The following is a 19,493-nucleotide window of genomic DNA, read 5'->3' on the forward strand; positions in this document are numbered from 1 at the left end:
CCACCTAACAACTCAGGTAAAATTTCTATTTAACAAGAAACAAAGAATTTGTGTAAAATAAAATCATTGAATTATCCTTGAATTTAATTTAGCCTCATCCCACGCCAGCATAAGCACCCCCAGTGTCTTCAATTACGAAGAAGATGGTCTTCCTGATTCACTAGCATTTACAAAGTACTCTGCCAATATAAGATATAGGTTAAAGGCTAATCTGTGTGGTGGGATTCCAGTGAAATGAAATCACATCTTAATTCTATTTCTTCTCCAAGTCAAACAAAAAAATTATCCATCAAAAGGGTCTGCTCAACTTGTAAAACAGTATGGAGCTAAAGAAGAAATACTGTTTGATTGGCGCCCCAAGTTTAGTCAGTTTTGTATGGAAGTAAGGCTGTGCTTCAGCCTCATATTGAACACCGTCTGGGCTGGCAGTGACGGGAACGAAACTGCACTTGCCACATCCCGCCAAACCCCAGTGCTGTGCTTTGCGGTCAGACTTGGGCCAGGGCTGCAATCGTTGGTTAGAAAGTATCTCAGAGTTACGGCTGCCTGTTCCGCTAAATCTCATTTCATCCTACTGATGGATAGATGGACAGATGGCTGCGTGGTGAAAGCAGCACTATCAGGCAGCTTCTATGGTGCCTCTGAATGATGGATAGCCCTCTTTCTCCTTTCTCCAAACCACCATCGATCCAAGCCATATTTCAGCGGTCAGAAGCCCAGTAATATTAAGACACACAATCAGGTTAAGTTACTTGCAGTGTAAACCTCTGAAACAGAAATTCTAACACCTCTGCTTTGCTGTCATGAACTAGGCTGAAAATGTTACAGTTTCATTCTTTCTAGCTGCTAACCCAATGAATTCCAACAGCTCAAAGCCCAACGGGAACAGCTGGGCTCCATTCCTAGGAGCACTTGAAAAGCTAGCTTGCTTGCCAAATTTTTTACTAGCCAGTTCTGTGAAATGAACTCTGCAATAGTTGTGAGCAGATCTCTGAATATGTGTATCCAGTAGAGTGTGAAGCTATTAGGACCATACAAACCATGTCGAGTTTCTAAGTGGTATCATCACTAACCTCTCAAACGTGCGGAGGCTTGGCTAAACCAACATCAAGGAAGGTGATTAAAACCAGGACAGATTAAAACTGTGTCTTTTGCACGTAATCCTGTTTCTATCTAGTCTGCTTCTACTCTCTTGCATACAGATCAAATCCTAAATCCTAATCCTTACCTGTTTGCACAAGCACACTTCTGCATCTGTTTGCTCTGCCACCTTCTAGACGTTCACCTCAGCTTGTCTATTTGGACTCCATGCCCTCCTTGTTCCTGCCACGTGACCCTGTGCTCTCAGACAGCAATTCAGACTTGTATAACTGGACTCTGCATCAAAGTTATTTCCACTCGTTTGGGTGGAAGAAATGGAGTCTGCCCTCCAGGTTTGTGATGGATTCCCAGAACCCATGTGCGTCTTTTTTCTAAGCGTCTTTTTTCTAAGCTCACGTATCCCCAGGTGACTTCTCTAAATGCTTCACTATCAACTAGAACCCAAATCAGCTTGGCTTGGCTCCTAGTCCTGCCCCTCCTGACTGACTTGCCGCTAACCTGAGCCTAATGCTCACAGAAAACGTGTTTGTATTCATTTGTGGGGTCAGAAAAATGTCTCAGTGGAGTGACGACTGTCACTCTTTTTGCTGTCATGACAGTTTACTTCAGTACTTTAACATGTACGCCTTAACAACACCTATAGCCCTGTTCCTATCAAAAAAAGAAATCATGTGCTATTTATACAAGATACTATTTAATTATAATGTATCAAGAATCCCGCTGCCCTTCACATACACATTAAAGAATTTTTACAGAATCTTAGAGTTGTGTTACTAAAGTCAGAAGTCAACATCCTAAATTTTCGAATAAGGACACTGAGGATCTGAGCTTGTAGCCTCCATGATTAGATAGATATTAAGTAGCAAAGCAAGTCTGGAACCTAGATTTCAATGACAAGGAATGTGCTCATTCTACTAGATTTCTCAGACATTTCACTTCCACACGGGATTTCAGAGAGGGCAGGGGTACTGAGGGTTGAGTGTCATCGGTGTGTGCGCCTATGTGTTTGGGGAGGAAGGTGGTCCCCTTACTACTGTGCTTGCCCAGGGAACGTCTGAGAGCCACTCGGCATCTCGGAGAGCAAAATTAGAGGAATCCCTGACAACTAGAAACCTCCACTTTTCTATGTATTTGTCCCAGTCCTGTCTAGACGGGTGAGAAGAAAAAAGCAGAAAGATAATACAATAGAATCAGCAAAGCAGGAGGCCCCATAACTTAAATCAAATCAAACGGATAGAAGAGCAATGTGTCCTCTTCATTTCCAAGGATGCCATGTTCTGGTCCAATGCAGCACAAGTTGACTGATTGGACTTCACCCTCTGGTGGCCAAAATGTGTCACTGCCGCATTTCCTGATTGCCAAGCTACCTCCATACAGATCTCATAACCTTACAGCTGAAAAAAAGACTTTGAAAATCATGTCGTGTAACCCCATGTTGGCTGAGGAATTTATCTAAGACTTACAGCTACATGAGTGGGAACTGAGACCAGAACCCAGCTCTCCTACCAACTAAAATAGTAGTTTTATCACCATCATAGCTGCCTTAGCCAGGGTTCCATCCACTATATGCTCAGGATACACCATACTCGCTGAGCAAAGTTTAATCAGAAAGTTAATTGTGCTGCAAAAATAACCACACAATGCACAGCAAAACCAAATGTATTATCCACACTAATGCTCATCTCCATTAGTATAAATGATCACAGTGACTTTTCTAGCCCATTCCCACAAAAATGTGCTTCATACACTGGACAAGAACTCTACTACAACTATTCTTAGCACCAGATAAAACATTTCTAACAATTCAAAAAAAAAAAAAACACTTCCCCAGAAAAAAAAATAGCTGGTGTTAGGTGAATAATAAGAAATACGTGACATTCTGCGAACTCTTATTTTTATTTCTATATTTCTATATACTCTGTAAGTTCATAGAAAGGCTTTTATTTGCATTAGCCAAATACATTTTAGAATAACCAATTTTTTTATACTCATTCTCAAGGCTATCTTAAGCCAACACAAAGATCCTCTCCTTCCATTAAAAAAAAAAAGTCTTTTTATAGAGTTTCTATTTGGTTTAGAAAGATCTATTAAGCAGTGCCTAAGAGGACAATGACATATTTTTCAAAATCTGCTGCTGTGAACCATGTCTAATTATGTTTTCTGTTTCATTAAGGCTTAGGTCCTACAAGCAAAAGTGAATTAGTGGTGGAGTAGTACCAACAGTAGCAGCAGAGGAAAAGAAAGAGGAAAAAATAACAAGCTACCATCTAATAACTGCTTACGATGTGACAGGGGCTGGGCTAAGTGTTTTGCATATATTATCTCATTTGATTCCACTATAGCACTGAGTTAAGTAGTATTAGCCCAATTTCACAGATGAGAAATCTGAAGCTTGAATAACTCAAGATCACACAGCTTCTAAGTGTTGGTTAGGATTTCAAAGTCCCTGCATTTACCTACTACACTAGACTGCCTGCTAGCAGGATGGTCCCTCACAGGAATAGATTGAGTTCATAAATACTCACAATTTTCTTAGTATCTGTATAAATGCAAAGCAACCAAAGAGAGTTCAAAGACTGCTACAGTAAAACAAAACCCAACTCGAGTAAGGATGAAGGAGGTTTGTGCTTTCAGAGCATGCTATTCCCAATAACCTTCCAGACTTAGAAGTGCTGACAATGATACTGCACTATTGTCTCTGAAACTTCCCCACTCACCTTGCCTCACCCTCTAAGCCATATGGTGAAGAACCTCACCAGGTGTCAGGAGAGGAACTCCCTCTCTTCTAGTCCCCATAAAAGTAATCTCTATACTTCTTCCTACTAACTCCTCCCACCATTTGAAAACATTATCCTTCGCTACATACTTCCCTTTCTCCAGAGGCACATGTGAACATGGGAACAATGACCAGTGAAATTGGTAACAGAGTTCTTAGACTGGAGGAAGTCTCCAAGCAGGAAGTAGAGTACACTTTCAAATGTGAATGTAAAAACAGAAGAAATTGGTATATCAAATACCTACTGCAAATGGTTTTTTCAGATATAATCTTAAGCAGAATGCAACGGTTACAGTATTTTAATATTAGTCTGCCTTGGACATTATAGCCTTTGCTTCTCTGCATGTTATTGGACAAAGAACACAGCTTACAAAACTGGAAGAAACATTTCATGAAAAATCTGAGTATCAAGACAATGAAAGACACAAGATACATGATTCCAGTAGGATCTTGGGGGCCCCAAAATACGTAAACAAACCATGGCATGAAAAGGTTTTTCTTACAACATAACGTAATTCATGCCCCCAACTTATTTTACACTTCACCGGCACAGGCGTCATGCATCAGCACCAACTGATTTCATGCTTTACAGGCTGGGAAACAGTCCGCAGTTTAGTCTCTTTCACACTCCATTGACATGGTAACCCCATGGTTCACCAAGTTTAATGTTAGCACCTATTACAGACCACCGCAAAAGGCAGTCAGATCAAAGCTTTAATATAACTGAACAATAGCAATATAGTATGTAATAGAAAGAAAGGTAGAGAGCAACGTCTACTTCCTATTCTGCATATATACCTGGGGGAGGTGGGGAGAAAAGGAAGAAACTCCCTCCTAAAACTTCTTCCCCTCACTACCTATCTAGAGGTTAGTCTGTGTTTCTAGACTTATTTGAAATTAGTTCTTCTCCTGGGTTACACTGACATCCTACAGTGACAACAGAAGAGCCGAAAAGGACAAGGCTTTGGGGAGGACTGTGCCTCAGACCTGACTCACATTAACCTTGATGTTTTTCCCCTTTTGGATTCATAGACTAAAGCTAATAAACCACTAAGTAAATTTTGAAAGCACAGGCTTACTCTGTGCTAAGTGTTTCATGTATATTGTTTCATTTGATTCCAACTACATACTAAGAGGTAGCTATTACTATCTCAATTTTACAGATGAGATATCTAAAACTTAAGTTACAGCTTTAGTGTTGGTTAGGATTTCAAAGTCCCACCACTTAACTACTACAGTGGACTAGAACATGTGCCTTCTGAAAAATAGGGTAAAACAAAGCATAGCAGAGAACAGTTTAAAAACAAAAAACACTGATGTGCAATAGCAAAAAAGAGAAGAACTATCAAGGAAGTGGAGTCCGTAGGAAACTGGAGGCCGGGACTCATGCTGCCTGCGCCGTTCAGCCAACAGACCGACACAGGAGCTGGGCTACAGAATAAGTGTTTATTATCAGAGCACCGGTGGTCTGAGAAGGCAGGGGGTTAACACCTCCAAAAACTGCCTTAACATTCTCAGATGGACTTGGGGTATTTAAGGGACAATCTGTGCGATCCTCTAAGAGGCTACTAGAAGGTTGGCGGTGTGGGGACCACATGAAGCCTTCCCTCTGGCAACGAACAATGACGGGAGTAGCCTCCTAGCCCACTGAGATGGTGAGCAATAAGCCTAAGGGTATGAATCAAGTTTCAGGGTAATTTTGTAGAACTGGGAACTGGATGGGACAGGGGACATTCTGAGCTCAAGACACAGGGGGCTGAGTTATCGTTAAGCTACAGGTCAAGGAATGGTGAGGCGGGCACACTGCAAAGCCTCTCTACTGGGGCTGGAGAGCCGGTGACCAGTCTGCATCTACCTCCTCCTCCTCACAGCTACCTAGAAAGTGTGAAGCCAAACGTGGCTGGTAAGAAACTGAGCAACCACAAGACTTTAAAGCAAGTTTCACTTTAAAGCAGGCAAAGAAAATATTAGGTAATTAATAAGAGCTTTTCTTATATGCAGATTGAAAGTTTACCAATTAAGAGTTTCAAGAATAACAAATTATGTTCCTTTAAGGATCAGGAAGCCTGTACTGAATGCCACAGATGGTTTTCAAAGAAGAATCATCTACTGAACAAACATGGCTCAGGTTTTTAAACAGCATCTAATCTACCTATTATTCTTATGATACAAAAAGAAAGATAAATGTTAAAGACTGGTAAAAGCGAGTAAGTAGTGGCACTTTCTTGCAGGCAGACAAACATTAAGGGGACTCACTATACTGAGGTCTACGTCAAGGGCAGCGGAGACTGTCAAGCAGGCCTGACTACAATGCCATGGTGTGAACTACTAACACATGAATAATGCAGCCTCCCCTTTCAGTTACCTCTACCTGATCGGGAGGATAAGACATTTTTTTTAAAAAGTTGTTTTAAGATAGTATATAGCTGCCAAATAAAGAGAAAAGCAGTAAATGATAAAAACCCAGAGGAGAGAGCTATCAACCACTAAGGGCCTCGAATGGTTGAAAAAGACGTAATAAAGTAGGTAGAATTGGAACCAGCCCTTTATTTTTCTTTTGTTTATTTTATTTTTTATTAAAGTATAATGGGCATATATTGTATCAGTTGAAGGTACACAACATAGTGAGTCAACATTTACATACCTTACGATGTGATCCTAAGGAACAAGGCCTTTGGAAGACAGCAATGACGGGAGGTGTTCCAAGTAGAAGGAACAGCCTAAACAATATGAAGAGGCAGTAAGTCAAAAATTGTTACTTTGGAGTTGGTTATAGAAACTAGTCTAGCGAGAGTCAAAGATTCAATGGGAAGTAGTGGAAGATTCTGCCAGAAGATGATTTTCAGCCTGGAGGACCTTCAACACGAGGTTTAGGCATTTGATATCCCAGGCAACGGAGAGTCGCGTCTAGAGCCTACAGACGGTTCCTGAGAAGTGATACTACTACAGCAACTCTAGGTGTCCACACCTTCCCTTACTCCATCTGCCCTTTCCTTTACCCCGGCATCTTTTTAAATACGTATCATCAGTGTAGAGGTGATAGCACAGCACAAAATCTTAACAAAACCTTAACCTCTCTCTTATGCTCCCTTACCCCAATGGTATCAATGACCAAGCAGTAACACATTTAACCAACAACCAGAAACAGGATCAACAGCAGGGACGGGCTCCAAAACAATGCGCGCCAAGTGCAATCCCATATTCAGAATTAGACATTATACGTAGGGGAACCATCGAATACATGTACTTTGTATAACCATTCTCACACCCAGAGAAAGAACTGAACCAAAACCTGCCCCACATTAAATTCCACTCCACAATCCAAACAACATCCAGAAACTCTTGCCTTGATGTCTGATGAAGACTGCTACAGTTGGCAGAGTGTTTCTGCCACAATACCAACTGGTGGTATGTGGACATGTGAGTGTGTACACACACACACGTATAAAAAATAAGGAGCAGGCTATACATCTGTCTGAAATAAAGGCCCAGTCACTTTGCATCTACATATGGTAACTGGCCTTACTCCCTCTACAAATGCCCTAAGAAGATAAGCCCTATCCCCACTACTCTGACTTGATAGTCTCATTTCCTGGCATGAAGTGATATTTCTAGTCTCTTCAAAATTTTTAAATCTATCCAATCCATACTCTCATCAAAAGAACACACCTCATCTTACAGTTTTGATGACAGAATGAAACCATAGCACCTTGGAAGGAAGAGTGAAACACACGCTTCCCAGCTGATCAAAGCCCACACACGCTGCAGCTAACAATAGCTTCCATTCAAAATGCCCACAGCCCCTGAGCTGCTCTGCCCTTCCCTCGTTTCTTCCCCTCCCCATCTCCTATAACTTACACACAACCACCTCACTCTGCTGTCCATCTTCCCCCAACTGCTGCCCAACAATTCACAGGCTGTCACAGATTGTCAGCATTGCGTTTAGGGACTTGAGAAGTACTCTTGTGGGACAATGCAGTGTGTTAGTATAGCATTTTCCCGGACACAATGTCACTCTTTATAGCCAGTTGCAAATTAGCTACCTCTTAAAAAAATAATACTCCTAATAAGACAGGTACAAGGAGATTTTAAATAACCAAGATTAAAACTCACTTTACTTTGCTGAGCTCTAGGCCGTTTCTGAGCCAGACACAATACCCAGGAAAATCTCAAGTCAGCTTTCTGATGCTAACAAAAGCAAAGAGACTACCAAAGAACATAACAAAAAAGAATCTCCTTTCCCCTTTGTCTGTGCCTATGGCTCTTCACTCTTAGATTCTATTTGAGAATACTTTGTTTAAGCTCGGCTCTCAAGATCAATACTTACTTCTCACTTGCTATGCAAAACCATTTAAAAGAAAATTCTGCATATCACCAGTTTCAATTCATGATGATTTCCATCCAATGTTTTGGCCACGTGCTTCAAGCAGCACACAAGTACTGTTATCTTCTGACCGTTGCTGTGACTGACCCTCTTGTTACACTAAAGCCTTCACCCTACACATCAGCTTCCCAGGTGCCAATGGCTGGCTATACACGAGTCACAAGCTGAAAAAGACTGAAAAGATCCTCAGGGATGTGGGTAAGGAAAACCTCTCACTAAATAGCAGGTCACATCAACTTACTAAGTCTTCCGGGAAAAAATTTTAGTTGAAAATACATACCTACAAATTAATATTAAAAAACTGAAATCAGGGCGGCCGGTTGGCTCAGTTGGTTAGAGCGCAGTGCTCTCATAACACTCAGGTCGCCGGTTCGACTCCCACATGGGCCAGTGAGCTGTGCCCTCCACAACTATATAGAAAACAATGCCTTGACTTGGAGCTGATGGGTCCTGGAAAAACACACTGTTCTCCAACACTCCCCAATAAAAATTTTAAAAAAACTAACAGTTTCACTAGATATCTATTTTTCATTTCTAAATTCTTTGATAGCATTATTCATTCTGCTTTATGATGCTTTACTAAGGATTAACTGACGATCATTTTTTAACCCTTACAATAACAGTGCATCTTTGCTGATCCCTATATGAACTGTAGGGAAGCTAAAGCTTGACAGGAAGGATGTCAATTCTCAGTTCTTACAGTAGAAAGAAAGCAAAGTTAGTAATCCAACATTGAGAACTAATTCCAGTATTTAAGTAGCCTGTTCTCTTCACCACAACAAAATTAAGAAAGACAGTGAAATAGAAGCAAGAAAATCTTCAAAAGAGCCAAAGTCTTTCAGGAAACTGCCAGTTTCAAGTTTGTTTTACATGCGAGTTATAAAATAAAATGACAGTGAAGAAACAAAATATAAGCAAAGAAATATTTACAGTAAATGAACAGTATGTCTATCAAATATGCATAAGTATAGTTAACTGACTTACCAAATAAGAGACATTTATTATTTGAATACTAAGACTCTAGAACACACAGACAGACCGTCTGAAGGCAAATGGTACAAAAGTTCCCTTCTGATAGACAGAGCAGCCTCATCTGGAAAGTAATAATAAGAGTTATTTTTATAAAACTATGTAGTTATCACTTCTTTGACATCTGTCTATACACTTAACTTTCATTATCTCATTTCGCGAATACCAAGAGTTTAACGCAGTGATTTACCATAGATTGTGCAATGAAAATAAATACACACACACAAATACTTTCTAGAAGCTCATCAACAAAAAGAATAAGGAAATGTCATCTCTCATTCTCAGTCTTCTGAGAACTAGTCATAGGAGGCAGAAACATTTATTAACTGCCATCAAAAAAAAAAAAGAGGTAAGACACAAGAGAAGTGATCAAAACCACAAAAAGATGTTCAGCTTCTAGTCATCACTACCATGTTTCCCGAAAATAAGACCTAGCCGGACAATCAGCTCTAATGTGCCTTTTGGAGCAAACATTAATATAAGACCCGGTCTTATTTTACTATAAGACCCAGTCTAATATAATATAATATAGTATAGTATAGTTCAGTACAGTATAGTATAATACAATATAATACCGGGTCTCACATTAAGTTTTGCTCCAAAAGACGCATTAGAGCTGACTGTCCGGCTAGGTCTTATTTTCGGGGAGACACGGTATAGTTCTAATAAGATGGCACATGCTGGATGCTCAATAAAAATATGCTGAATGGATGAATGGATAAAAAGCCTCATCAGTTAGCAAAGAAGAAATAAATCACATTAGTTAGCAAAGAAATACAAAATACATATATTCTTTTTGCCTATCAAACTGGCAAAGATTTTTAAAAAGAACAAAAAGGTTCTGTTTTGGTAAATGGAAACTGAATAGGGCTCACACATCATTGGTGGAGGTATACATTTTGTTAATACAGAAAGCATTTTAACAGTATTTCAAAATCTTTTATATATCTAAGGACCTTTGTACCACGCAATTCTCCTTCACAGAATTTATCATGAGGAAATAACTGGACTTCTACAAGGATACTTATTCCCCAACTATTTATAATAAAGTGAAAAATTATGAACAACTTTAATGTCCACCTACATGGGCCAGAGTAAATAAATTATGGTACATCTATATACTATGGAAAATAGACATTAAAAAGAATAATGCGGCTCTATAAATATTGATATATCTATAAAACATATTAAGTTTTTAAAAAATGGAGAATTTAACAAGAAGTATACGAAATCAATAAAAAGAAAACTTTAAAACATTCCTGTGACACAAAAGTAGATCTGAACAAATGGAAAGATATTCCTTGTTCTTGGATAGAAGACTCAATACAACTCTAATTAATTTATGAATTTAACATAATACCAATATAAGCAAGCTTTTTTATAGAAATCGACAGCTGATACTAAAGTTCAACAGAAAAATATGTAAGGACAGCCAATAAAACAGTAAAAATTTTAAAAGGTAGCCTTTGATATACTATAGTTAAAACTGTGATAATGGTGCAGAAATAGACAGACTAGTGCAAAAGAACAGAAAGTACAGAAATAACTCGATGGAAACAATATATGATAAAGGTGGAATCTTAAAACACTGGGGCAAAATTGTACTTTTTTAACAAAATACACTGGGACAATTAACATGTGAAATAAGATTTTTAAACTCATATAATATTCACTTAAACAAATTCCAAATGGATGAGGGATCCAAACGTAACAACTAAAACCATACAAGTACTAGAGGAAAACATGTGTGGGAAAAGGGAAAGGTTTTCTAATTATTATCTAAAATTCAGATGCAACAAAAATTGGACTACATAAAAACCTAAACACACACACAAACACACACACACACATCCCAAAGTCAAAAGATGACTGGCAAACTGCAACATATATCACTTACAAAGAGCTAATATCCCTAATATATTAAAAAAAAAAAAAAAACTCTTAAAAATTGAGGGAGGAAAAAAATAAAAACTTGATAGAAAAATTAACAAAAAGACACAAGACAACTCACACACAAAACAAATATTAAAATGACTTTTATACATATGTCAAGATGTTCAATCTCACTACTAATAAGAGAAATGACTGTTAAAACTATAGAGATGCCATTTCTTACCCGTAAGATTAACAAAAGTTAAAAAGCATAACAACACACTCTGATGGGAGTTTGTAGGGAAACTAATACTCTCATACATTGTTGGTGGGAATTCAAATTTGTACAACCTCCCTCAAAAGGGATTTAGCAATATTTAAGAAAACTATATATGCTTTTAAACTTTTGACCCAACCATCCCATTTCAGGAATTTACCCAAACATTCACTGCCCATGTGATAATATATACAGACAAGGTTAGTCATTGTAGCACTGCTTGTAAATGCAAAATATTGGAAATAGCATAAGAGAATGCTAACATCTTCACAACAGAGTACTATGCAACTGACGGAGGGAAAGAAAGGTGGAGGGAACGTGGGAGGAGCTCTATAAATTAATGTAGAATGTATTCCAAAATATACTGTTAAGTGGAAAAAAGGAAAGTACAAGAGTACTTATCCATAGTATGCTACCTTTTATGTAAGAAAGAAGAGGAAATAAGAAAATATACCTGTATCTCTTCATTCCTGGGGAAAAAATACATAGGAAGGATAATTCAGAAAATGATGAGACCGGTTGCCTGTAGAGTGGGTGGAAACAGGATGGAAAGAATAGAAAAAAGTGGATGACACTGCTCTGAGTATATATTTTTTACACAATTCTGCCTTTTGGAATCATGTTGATGTTTCACGTACTAAAAATAAATAATATTAATTAGGATGAAGAGAAAAACTTAGAACACAAATAGAACTGAACTGTATTTCAAATGACTAACAATCACGTGGGGGAGGGAAGACTGTTCGGGAGAGAAAATTAATCCAAGTAACTTTTGAACACGGTTTTTTAGATCAGCACTGTCCAACAGAAACGTAATAGGAGCCACATATGTAATTTAATCTTTTCTAGTAGCTGCATCATAATAAAGTAAAAATAGGTAAAATTAATGTTATTGATATATTTTATTTTATCTAATATATCTAACATATTTCAGCATATAAACATAAAAATATTATTAAAATATTAAAGAGATATCTCACATTCCTTATTTCATACTAAGTTTTCAAAATCCAGTATTTATTTTACACTTCCAAAACATCTCAATTCGTGTGGTTACCAGCTATCATACTGGACAGTGGAGATTTAGAAAAATCTCAACAAATATTGAACTCTGCTTACTAGGTGCCTTTTATATAGTGGTATGAGTTAGCAATTCTTAAACTATTTTCTGATAGTCTAGCATTGAGCCAATAAGTAAGAACATGAGTAATGGGACTAGGTTCTCACTGCTGGAAGAGGGAGTTATAAACACCAAACGAAGGACAGAATACAACGTGTAGTGTTGGACTGGAATCAGTGGCATCGATATAAACTCACTGCTTTCAGCAGACAGATCAAGATGTATGAGTGTGTGTGTGGACGCACACACGTACCACATGTATCTATTCTCTAGATGCCTGCAGCGAGGGCCTAGAAGCAGTGACACCCAGCAGCAATGAGGACATGTACAGAGTCCAGATCCTGGCTTATAAAGCCATTTGCGGGTGGCCGGTTACCTCACTTGGTTAGAGTGTGATGCTAATACCACCAAGGTGGCCGGTTCGATCCCTGCATGGGCCACTGTGAGCTGCGCCCTTCTTAAAAAAAAAAAAAAAAAAAAAAAAAAAAGCCATTCTCTACTAAAAGGAACCAGAGGCTCCTTGAAGAAGTCACACATTCCAGGGCTCAGGCTGGGAAAGTGCAAGATGAGCCTAGAACATCTTGTGGTAAAAAGTGAGGAAGTGCTCAAAGAATGACAAGGCCAGCCAAAAGGAAAAAGAAATCAACTTGAAGGGGCTCCTACTGGCCAAATCAGGGATAGCATCAAAATAATGAAGTAAAGTATTATTATAAATGAGTATAGAAGGAATGATGGAATTAGAAAATCACCATTTAGGAACCATCATGAAAATAATTCAGGCAGAAATCATCAATACTAAAATTAGTGAGTAAAAGTTCAAAGAGTAACAGTATATTTATAAAGTCTCAAGTATTTTTTCGAAGATACTTCAAAATTACAAAGGAAATGTAAATGTACTTAATCCCTCTAAAAATGGTTAAAATGGTTAATATAATGGTACACATATTTTACCACCAAAACAGTTACAAAAGGAAAAACAGTAACTTTACACTGGAAACGCTGGCAGACACTATCTTAATGAAGTGATCCAAGATCACGTGACCACTATTTCACTGTCCTGTGCCTCCTGACATGATGCGCTGCGAGGCGAAACAGTACTTCTGTGATGATCCTGCCAGAAATGGGTCACCTGAATCCAATTATCAGGATTCATCAGATGAACCCAAAATAGAGGCATTCTACAAAATAACTGGCCTGCACTCTTCAAAAATGTCAATGTCATTAAAAAAAAACAACAACAAAGAAAGACTGAAGAAATGCTCCAGATTAAAGGAAACTAAAGAAATATGACAACTGAATGCACTCCACGATCCGCAATTTTCTTTTGCTATAAAAGTACATTATTGGGATAGTGGGTGAAATTTGAACAAGTCTATAGATAATAATATTAAATCAATGTTAATTTCCTGATTTTTGACTGCACTGTAGTTACATAAAAGAATGTCCTTGTTTTTAGAAAATGCGCCCTGAGTATTTAGGTATATAAGAGATTTGCACCTTACTCTCAAACAGTTCGAGAAATAAATATCAGAGAAGGGGGAAATGTATGTAAAGTGTTAACATCTGAGTAACTGGGTGAAATTTTTTTGTACATTCTTCTAACTTTTCTGTAGTCTGAAATGATGTCAACATAAATCAAACAGAAAAAAAGATGTTAGCACACTACCTGGCAAATAATCTGCAATCACATAAAATGGTAGCTGTTAGATATTGTTAGTAAGATTCTGTGCAAGAAATTCTCTTGACTCAAGATACATACACTTTTATGGTGGAAAAAATGGGAGGAAGCAAAATAATACATATAGCATGTTTCATTTAAACATACTTGTACAAATACATAGGTAAATGCATAGAAAAGACTAGAAAATATACACTAAACAGTTACTAGTTCTGGGTAGTGGAATTAAAGTGATTCTTATTTTCATCCCATACTTATCAGTATTTGCTGTCTTATAATGAAGATGAATCGCTTGTATGTTTTTTCCAAAAATTATTTTTAGAAATGAAAACAATAGCCCACAATCAAGGTAGGCATGATATCCTTCCTTTTCCATAACAGTGCCCTCTCAGCAGACCTATATTTCGTTACTGTATTTGAATATCATCTTCTGTGTTACTTTGCCCTTCATAGATTAAAATTATAATTTCACATAAAAATATTCAAGTTATTCTTATCAAATCATTTCAGTAGTGAGGGTTAAGAGACTGGAATGGACATACACAAATAATTTTGCTTCTTACCAAAATCCTACTAAAATAACAGTAAAGTTTTTTTAAAGGCATAAATCAACAAGGTTGGAAAGAGTAGGAAAGGAGAAAAAAAGTAACAAAACTTTGGACGCTGGAACACATACAGATGAACGCTAACTGTATAGCAGATCCTGGAGAGCCAAATCCCAACCCAGCAGTACAGAAAGCTGAGACCCACCCAAATGACATCCAAAATCCGCCCAAGGATCAGGACTGCCCTGCCAGCACCACCTCTGCAAGTGGCAGTGAAGCGGAGAAGGGGCACGGGTGAGAGCCGTGTGAGGGGTAGTTAGAGCCTCGGGTCCTCTCCTCATCCCTGAGGAAAGAATACTTGCGGTTATCTCTGCAGAGTGGCAAACAGATGACCTCTGGTTTGGGGGCTCACTAGAAGCAGAGGTCTTTAAAACTGGATACTTATGCGAGCATACTGAACACTAAGATCTACTGCCCCCATCCCCATTCCCACACCAGCTCCCAGAAAAATGCAAACTATTCTACATTGAAAGGGTCCCACAAGTACAAATACCCAGCACAGCACTGAAATAGACCCAGATCCACACCACGCACATCACTGTGAAATTGCGGGTACTGGGGACAGAGATCCAACAAGTTTCCAATGAGAAGGTCCAAACAAAAGAAGATTCATGTTGGCTTAGGACTTCTAAACAACAACAGGGGACAAGGAGAAAAAAACTATGCCTTCAAAGTTCTGAAGAAAAATACTTCTAATCTAGAATTTTACACTCTCCAAAACTATATTAATCAAATGTGAGGACAGGGGGAAAAAAGACACTTTGCTATGGAAAGGCTCAAAAAATTACCTCTCACGTACTCTTTCATTGAATATTACTAGAGGATTGAGAATTTACAGTTCTTAACAAATTAAGGGAAAAGACTGACTGTTTGTAGCCTTAGTAAAAAGTTGCCAGGAGAACCAGCTTTAAATCCACTCAGTTGATCAGGACAACTTGCCTCAGCAGGAACTCTTTTACAAGCCCACCAATCGGAGACCAATTCATTTCAATAAATACCCCCTGAGCGCCAACCAATCAACAACCATGTCATCCAAGCAACCATGCATCTGCAGATGACGTTAACCCACTTCTGCCTCTTATAAATCTTCCAATCCCTCTACTCCACACTGCCCAAAAACAGGAGCACGTAAGATTAACAATCTGCTTTGTTCAGGGAGACTGTGCCTGGTTAGATATTCTGGACAGTGAGTGATGGTCTCATCATCCTTTGACACCAAACAAGGAAATAAATCAAAACAAAAGACATGGGATATGGAAAACAGGATATTCAACACAAGAGAGAAGTGAAGGAATATCCTGGAAGGAGATTCCAGGATGCTAACTGCACTACAAGTAGAAGGTAACCAACCCAGACTGAAGCTACGTGACAGAGAGAGACAGGCACGATGCAGGTGTCATCCCCAGGTTCTCTGCCACGGCACCATCTTCTTTACTTCAACACAACTACTAAAGGACATGTTCTACCTAAGCCAGAGGGTGAATGAAGAATGAGGAAGGTAAGAGTTCCAACAATACTGGATTCAAACTTAAAAGGAAAGAAAAGTCCAAGGATGACAACAAAGGGAAATCAGCCCAGGAGAAGAGCTGTGCGATGGTAAACCTAGCAAGAGCAATGAGGGTCTCCAGAAGAGAAATTTCCAAGAACATTTTTAAAAAGGAAAGAAAACTGGAACTGACCGATGACTGTGACCCTGGGGAAAACTGCGCTGAGAAGACACTATCGGAAAACAAAATTTGCACAGACATAGTAATGTAAACACATTATTTGACTTAACTAATACTGTAATACAACTAAACTGGGAGGCTAGGGAAGAACAGCAGTGGTGACAGTGTTTAAGAACAGTAAGATATTCTCTACCACAATACAAACTCAGTATCTAATGGATAAATTGGTGAATGAAAGGCCAGCATTACACATATATTATTTTAAAGTATGGAGATATGCAAACCTAGAAGAAACAACTTAAGGAGGTGAAAGTGGTGCTACCCTTAGGGAGGGGTCTAGAAAGAGTGGGGAGGGAAGGGACAGGAACTGTATTTTGTTATAAACCGTTTTTTTACTATATGAATTTATAAACTATGTCTATTTTAAACTATCTGTTGATAAAATATAAATAATAGCAACATATAAACTTCTTATCTTAAATATATTGTTCATCATTCCAAAATACACACATAAAACATTTCAATTAAAAGGGACAGAAAACGCTAGGAAAAAAGTTCTTTTTTTATTGCACGACCTTCCTATTTCCAATACTGAAAGAACAAAAATATAAAAATAAAATTTAAAAATGTTAAAGCAAATAATTGCCAATTAAGTGGACAGAGAGAATTCAGTAATTGTAATACTAGGAAGATTGTACATCTGACCTTACTTACAAATTCATTAATGATCAGGAGAGTGCAAATAACACATTTAATTAAATTTGCTCATTTATCTACTTTGGGAAGTACAATTAACAGCACTGAGAAAGAGTAGTAATATAAAGGACAGAGATGGATTAAAAACATTGGCCCAAAACAACCAAACCGGAGAGCGAATGGAAGGGTAGGTACAATTACAGGCTTAAAGTAACACGTAGGGATACCAGAGGCTTATTTAACCTCAATTTTACTGCACAGTGTTGCCATATGAAGTAATTTTTGCCAACACTAAGTTAAATGAGGTTATGTGTAGTGCCTATACACACACACAAAATTTTTTCCTTATAAGAGACGGATAATCCTAATTAAGCAAGGATTTATGAAGGGATTACACCCTAAAAACAAAGCACTACTGATGCAATTTGACAAGAGAAGTTTTATAGTTTCATAAATATAGAAACTCTATCAGGGATTACCAATAACGAATTAAAGTGTCCTAAAGACAACTCTGTTATCTACTCTGTATTATTCATCTAGCTACCTTTGGATTATCCTCATTGTTCCTGTTCTTTATTCTCAAGCACTGACCATTCAAAATAGTCTACATTTCCCAACCTCTTCAACATGAAGACGTGGCTGACTATGGCACCAAGCTTCACCAACGAAATACAAGCAAAAAGTGATACAGTATGTAGTTTTGAGGAAGGCTCCTTAAAGAAAGGGAGACCTTTCTCTTTCCCCTCTCTGCTGGCTGGAATGTGGATGAAATGGCTGGAGCTCCAATAGCTGTATCTTAGACCATAAAGTGACTTTGGAAAGAATAGAATCCATGTACAGGGCAGCAACATGAAACAATGCTAAACCACACCAGTCTTAGATTACTACTGGAATTCCTGACATCAAGAAAAATCAACTTCTATCACGTTTAAATCTGTTATTTGGTTGCAACCAAATCTAATCCTAATTATTGTAACACCTATCCTTGTAATATACACTAGTTCTTTCTCTAAACAATCTCTTGCTGCTCTTTTGCCAGCACCTTTTCTGCCTCCCAGTCCTTTACTAGGAGTATTCCCTCGATATTCCGTCCTCCCTCTTTCCTGCTCTTCTCTAAGTTCTAGGCCAAACATTCTAAAAAAAACCACACCTCTGTTTGTCTGCTCTTCTATCTGAGCTCTAAGTTTATCTCCAGCTGCCTATCATTCACTTTTATGAGCTATAATTAAATAGGAACAAGTGATTTTTAAAACACAATAGATAACTAGACAAAGTAGTGATGTTAGCAATAGTAGTCGTTGTGACGATAATTAATAGTTAATATTTACTGACTCTTCGTATTTGCCAGGCATTGTTCTAAGTCTACGAGTTCATCCTCACAACAATCCCAGGAAGTAGGGATTATCACTAACCCACTTTAAAATGGAGGAAACTGAGAACCAGACAAGTTAAATAACTTGTTCAAGACATTAAATAATATACTAAACAGATCATTCCTCTTAACCAGAGTGCTCTAGCACCTTATTCCATCACAGCCAAAAACATTTTAAGATTGTCCTCAGCAGCCATGATAGTCATTTAAATATCCACCATGGTAATAAACTTTGTGTCTCTTAAGATTAATTTTTAGAAACTGTCAAATTATCACTTAGAAACAAGAAAGGTAAATAAGATGAGTGATTAAGCAAGATAATACTCTTTAGGGGACAAAGTATATGACATGACCATCAAGTAATAAAATGAGTTTTCTTAGATGGCTCTAGTGGTTCTGAAAGCAGTTCCAAAAGACAAATTCCAAAGATTATTTTCTTGCTAGAATAAATGCATGGTCTCAACAACGGATTACTTTAAAAGGCAAAGCATCATTTGCACTATTCTTTATTTTTAAAGCACCAGATTTTTCAAACTACCTCTCAAGTTACCTAATACATAAAACTTGCAGGTGACTTTCAACGGAAATACTATCAGCTATAGAATCGAAACTATGTTCTTCAACCTAGCCTTCAAAGGCTGCCACCAATTCTTTTTCATTATCCCCACACACATAAACCTAACAAATCACATCTCTTTACTATTCATCATCAATAAAAACTATACCTTCCATTTGTGCAATATTGTTAACATTTCCCTTTTTGTCTCTCAGTTCAAATATTGTACTCATTTTTGCTTCTAATTTCTCATCACTATGTGGAATTTTCTTCTATCCTCTCCAGTCAAATTGTTATTCTATCACTTCCTTCAATATCCTCCTCTCCCATGCAGCATAAATAACCTCACAGAGATATTGC

At 37.9% G+C, this 19,493-nt stretch overlaps 1 protein-coding gene across 6 annotated transcripts in view; it reads right to left on the reverse strand.

The window, feature by feature from the left end:
• R3HCC1L (R3H domain and coiled-coil containing 1 like) overlaps window positions 1-19,493 on the reverse strand; it is a 76,116-nt gene that overhangs the window by 48,015 nt on the left and 8,608 nt on the right. Inside the window, exon 1 of one of the 6 annotated variants that reach the window (XM_033131143.1) lies at window positions 6,522-6,577. The exons of the other annotated variants lie outside the window; for them this stretch is intronic. The gene's annotated coding sequence lies outside the window, so the exon portion shown is untranslated. Of the gene's footprint in view, window positions 1-6,521; window positions 6,578-19,493 lie in introns of those variants that run through there. 6 annotated transcript variants of the gene reach the window in all.

This window comes from Rhinolophus ferrumequinum, chromosome 16 (genome assembly GCF_004115265.2).
Source record: "Rhinolophus ferrumequinum isolate MPI-CBG mRhiFer1 chromosome 16, mRhiFer1_v1.p, whole genome shotgun sequence".
Lineage (NCBI taxonomy): Eukaryota > Metazoa > Chordata > Mammalia > Chiroptera > Rhinolophidae > Rhinolophus > Rhinolophus ferrumequinum.